Below are 6,174 nucleotides of genomic sequence, written 5' to 3'. Positions count from 1 at the left end.
TGTTGAAATTCTAGAAACCCTAGGTCTGTTCATAATCATGGAATCAAGAATCTGACTGAATTCTAGGGATCTAATGGGCGAAAGGAACCCATTAGTGGAATCCCACATACCTGGTGACGAATTTCACGGAGAAATCCTTTGATTTATGGGCTGGAACTAAAGAAAAATTGTTGTGTTCTTGAACTAGGGTTCTTGACTTCTCTTCTCCTCTTACACTCTAATTTTTCTAAGTGTGATTAATGTTTTGACTTAGGTAAGTCCTAGTTATGTTTCTAGGCTAAAACAGACTAAATCATCATGATTTAGGATCTAAACGACGTATCTTAGGGGTTAAACGAAATAGGAAAAGACCAAAAGACCCCTGACTTAACTGCTGTCGGAGTGACTGACAGACGGGCCGTCATTCAATCTACGGTCTGTCGATTGGGGTCGTCGGTCAAGTCTGCCCTACAGGGCTTCACCAAAACGATCATAACTTTTCATTAGGAGGTCGGATATTAGCAAACTTGGCAGCGTTGGAAAGAGGATTCGATTATCTGTCATATCTAGGTCATGGGACACATAATTCATTATATAAGTTATAACCATCTGAAGTTGACTCAATCACAATTTTCATCTAATTGACTGCTGACCCTCACTTACGGTCAGACCTACGGACCGTGCATCGAATGACGGTACGTGCTGGTCAATCGTCAATCAGGACTGAAGCTGGGCTTTAGGGGCATCGATCCACGGACACGAACCACGGTCCATAACCTGATCTACGGACCGTAGGTCCGGCCGTGGGTCAACACTTAGCCGAATTTCTGGCTGAGTTCTGGGAGAGTTTGTTGACACGAACCACAGACATGCAGGACGGACCGTGGGTCCTCCTACGGTCCGTGGATAGTGCCCGAGAGTGCCACCTGCAACACCAGAAATCTGCAATCTGGTTTATTTTCGGATACGGGGTGTTACATTAGCCATCATATCTTCCAACTTAGATCCGCTGGAACTACCACTTACCCGGTCTCTATTGCCTAGGGTAACATAAACACCACTACAATAATTCCTATACCTATCTCTGTTCTGCCAGTTTCCCTGATCTCTATTTGCTGGGCGATCATACTGACCATCCCTAGCATATTTCCGGCCTGCATTTATGGAATTGTAACCCTGATTTCCAGAATTATAATTCCGGAAACCTCTTTGGTTCCCCAAGTAGTTAGATTCCTCATCAAGGTCAATATCCTGTTCATCATACCTGTTTTGCTGTCCCACAACATTTACCTTTTCAGACTTGGTGACAATGTCCTTTGTGAGAAGATCTATTTGCATCCTCATGTGCGCCATGTCTTGGTCCCTTTCTTCTTCCCTCTTCCTCTATTCAGCTGAAAGCTCAAATGTATACCCAAGCTATCCTACCTTTGCATCTCTTGTGTACCATGCCCTGTTATTCTTTGATACCTCATCCAACAGCTGCATGCTCTCCGAGAATGACTTCCTCATAAATGAGCCTCCACAAACTACATCAACAACAAGTCTAGTAACATAATTCAGAGATCTATAAAAAGCCTGTTTCAGATGCCTTTCGGTAAGATCATGATTGGGGCATTTCTTCAGCTTTTGGCTGAACCTCCACCAAGTATCATGCATTGTTTCTCATGGTAATTGCTTGTGTGTGTTAATCTAGTCCTTCATCTGCAGCTCTTTTGATTCTAGGAAGAATCTCTCCAGGAAATCTTCCTTTAGCTCGGTCCAAGTTCTGATGGAATCATCTGGCATCTCATTCAGCCAGTTTGTTGCCTCTCCAATAAGGGACAGTGGGAACAACCTCAACCTCATTGCTGTTTAGTTGACTTCAGGAATTTCTTGTGACTTACAGATTGTCACTAAATTCATTAGGTGCTGATTTGCATCATCACTAGCTGCACCCCTAAACATACCTTTCAGGTTCAACAATTGAATCATAGTGTTGGTGATTGTGAACTTAACACCTGGAGGTAGTGCAGGTAACACTATCGCTCCAGTGGCTCCAGCTCCATCCAAATCTGCATCATCTTTATCATACATCATGTGCGCTGGATGCTGAGCTCTACCCCTTGGAGCTATTGGTTGGCGCTGGGGAGGGATCAATCCATCCACTCCTCTATTCTCATCTACCACCCTAGGTTGGTTGTTACCGCCGTTCTTCTGAACATCTCTTGCAACGGTTTCAACTTCTAGTCCCAACCTTTGTCTTTGTTCCTTAAGTTATTGTGCATTCACCATTCTTCGAAGAGTCTTTTGGAGTTCTGAGTCGTAAGGGATCAGTGGAGCTCCTTTACTCATGGTACTTGGCATACACAATAACACTTACCTAAAAGAGACATAAACACAGAACAAAACGTAAAATTAGGAAATATAACTACAAATCAAAGAAAATCTAGTAAAACACTTCTGAATTGAAATTCCCCGGTAGCGGCGCCAAAATTTGATACGTCCAAACTTACACTTCAAATAAGAAGTGTAAAGGGTTGATGCCAATTTACAAAACTCAACTAGGGTTGAGGTCGATCCCACAGAGAATTTCTTTACAGATAAGGTTTCACTGTCGTGTTTATTTGAATATTGTTATTATCTCCTAGACAAATAACAATGTAAAGTAAATTGGTTATGGTTGAATTGTTGTAATTACCAAAACTTGCAGTCAAAATCCAGGCTCAAGACTAACAAACTATTTCGTTGTAAGATTGATTCAATTAATTAAGAGAAACCAGGATTGTGTTCACCATAACATTAGTTCCAGTGTTCTCCCGTAATTTGAATGTCAGGCAAATCAACGTTTACATAATCCTTGCAAGTTAAATTTATCTAACGCTTCTCAGCCTAATAAGATAATGATCACTCATGTTCTCTCAACCTTAGAATGTTACTAACATTGAACCTCGCTTGAAATGATATGGTGTTAAAGATCTTTTCTCTCGAACTCGAGCTTTAACTCCAATTTGTTAGTTTAATTTAGCTTTTTCCTAACAGTTATTTTTCTCTCAAAGAAATACAAATTACAAGCTCGTCTAATGCGTTCACTCACTAGATGAAAATGATATTGAAAGCTAAAAACTACAGGTTGTAAACACAAACTGCCTTTTACGAAATCACAACTAGAATATCGTCATAGATCTCACAACCCTAGTCGTGGTATTTAGCCACTCATGCTTTCATATAAACAATCAGTAATTAAGAATAGAAACATATTGAGAAAGACTTACAAAAAATAATTAGCAAATCAACAATCACTTTGATAATCTGATAGTCTGATCCAAATTTCCAACTAATAACACTAATCAAAAATCCAAATATCGAAAGCTAAGAGTAATACCGTGTTCTTAGTCGTAAAACGTAACATAATGAATAATATTCCAAAAACGACCTAAAGTTATTCAAAATAGAATATTTAAAATGAGTCCTAGTTGAACTAGGACTGAAATGTCGAGTGGCTTTACGACCACTTCTACGGCCCGTAGAGGGCTTCACGGATCGTGAAGCCTTCCGTGAACTTCCCAAAAATTTCCCTTCAAACTTGATCACTGGAAAATGCACCACGACAAGCACGACGGACCGTGGAGAGGACCACGTCCCGTGAAGTGGTCCGTGGTCTTCACTTGGGTTTCAACTTTCTTCCACTCTTCAATGCCTTCACTGGAAATTGCACCACGACAAGCACGATGGACCGTGGAGAAGACCACGACACATGAAGTGGTCCGTGGTCTTCACCTGGTTATTCCTTCTCTTCATCTTCTCAAGGCCCAACACTGCCTCACTTTCACGAGCTCAACCACGGTCCGTAAGAAAGTTAACAGACCGTGAAGTTGGCCGTGAACTTCAGTTGGTCAACATCAGTTTTGCTTCCTTTTCTACTTTTCTATACAACGCAGATTCTTCCTACTCATTTAACAAACCCATCAAATAATCCAAAATTTCACTTAATTCCAGTATTAGTTCATAGTTATTAAGCATCAAATGTGCCACGATTTAGCGGCACATCAGCCACCACGGCTCGTGAAGGGTCCCGTGGTCTGACGTCTGGGCTTGGTGACATCCAAGTCATGACCACGGGCAGGTTAACGGACCGTGGAACCTATCACGGTCCGTGAACCCTACCGTGGTTCACTGGTTCAGGTATGTTTTCTGCAATTTTTTTATAGGTCTAGTTTTTGAGGTGTTACAGAAACATTAAGGACTAGTTCTACGGTTCCCATTTACGAGTCGTTGTTCAGTCAACAAACCGTAGATGGAATCCATAGAATTTAAGTCCAAATTCAGGTACAACTTTAGGTCTACGAGTGCACAATATGAACCATCAAAATTCTTATGGTTCGTATTCTGTAATCGTATACTCCAGGTATGTTTCTAGATTTTTTAAGTGTGAAGTATATCTACTTCTATGGTCTGTAGGAATACCTATAGACTGTAGATGGGTTTTTTTCGGTCCATGTTAAATTAAATCGCTTACCCTACCCACGACCCTCTTAAATAAAATCATCAAATTTTAAATCCACCCCCAATTTACTCATTCATTCAACCATTACATAATTACATAACTTCTCGCCCTTTATCATCCACGATCACAACCCCTTAATTGCACATTCCATCATATAACCCCTTTCTCCCTTTTCTTTCTCTTCCTATTTCGCTTCTTCCATTTTTCCAAAATTCCGTTCAAGTCTTATACTAGTGTTGCAGGTCAGTTAGAGGGATATAGCAGGAATTCAAGTGTCACATCACTCAGATCACTTTGATTTTACACAAATACAAGTATGGGCAAGTCTATACTACTTTAGTGGTTTGAAATTGAAGTTGAAATTAACTTAACCTAGGGTTGTGATGCTTGTTATTGATGTGCTAAATTGTTTAAAATCAACCATTGGTACGATAGTATTGTCAGTGTTATCAATTATTTGCATAGGTGTCATAGTTTTTTTAAATAAATTAATCCTAATTGTGAAGTTGACTCAAGGGTTTAAATTGTGGTGCTAGTTATTGTTTTGATTAAATTGCACAAGTAAACCCCAAGGATGACGGTACTATGTGAATGTATGAATTAGAAATGCATAAAATTTTTAGAATTAAGATTAGGCTGATAAATTTTGTAAAGTTGTGTGAAATAATCACACAATCCCAGGAAATTTGTGACCTACGAAGGTCTTCTACGGACCGTAGATCCATCTTTGACCCGTAGTTGCCTTTCATGGATAAGCCTAAAGGACCAGTGCTAACTATTTGCCATACATCTTTGTACGGATGCTCTCTACGAGTCGTAGGTTATCCTACGAATCGTAGATAGGACTCGAACAAGTTATCTGATAGTTGACCTTAAATGAGAAGAACTATGTAGGTTATCTATGAGTCGTAGGATTTTCTACGGATCGTAGATAAATCTCGTAGTTCATTAATAAAATACAGTAGCTCAAGTTTTGAACTATGAGACTGACCTACTGCCTGTAGAATCTTTGATGAATTGTATTGTCAGTTCATAGTTCCAACTAATGCAAATTGAAACTTGGCCTTCCTTCCTACGGTTGGACCCTACAGGACGTAAAATCTTCTACGGTTGGTAGTAACCCAACCGCCAGACCAAAAAACAGTGTAGTGTCTACAAATTTTCTTAGTTTCATTGATTTATTTTTAGTTTTTATTTCTTTCTTCTACTCTCTTCTTTGTTACTAACAAGTGTTCCCATAGGTACTATGCCACCAAAAGGTAATTTTAGAAGTGGGGGAACATACACCGCACGTTCTGCTTCCTCGTATCAATTACTGGATGAACCCACATATATGAACAAAGTGGATCGGAATACAACTCTTGCATGATATACGACTCACCTAGGGCACCCCGGACCACCAGATACCAATCCCGATAACTAGAGACGATCCCGGAACCCAGGTAGTATAGCAGAAACCACCCTAAGCATCGACTCTCCATTCTGAAGAGGGAGGGGGCTGATACACCCAAAAAACACCTCCCTAAAGAAGTATAAGCAATAGTTGTCAAATAAATAACCTAACTGAAGTTAAGATCGATCCCACGAGGAATATGGTCTAGACTTAGGCTAATTTACTGTTGATTGTACGTTCATTCAGCTAACTTCATAAACTAGGGGGATTTGTAACACAAAGTAATAATTGATTATTTTGAAGTAACAAGTAACATGTA

This window comes from Solanum tuberosum, unplaced genomic scaffold (genome assembly GCF_000226075.1).
Source record: "Solanum tuberosum cultivar DM 1-3 516 R44 unplaced genomic scaffold, SolTub_3.0 scf00015, whole genome shotgun sequence".
Classification (NCBI taxonomy): domain Eukaryota; kingdom Viridiplantae; phylum Streptophyta; class Magnoliopsida; order Solanales; family Solanaceae; genus Solanum; species Solanum tuberosum.
Note: the sequence above shows the minus strand (reverse complement) of the source record.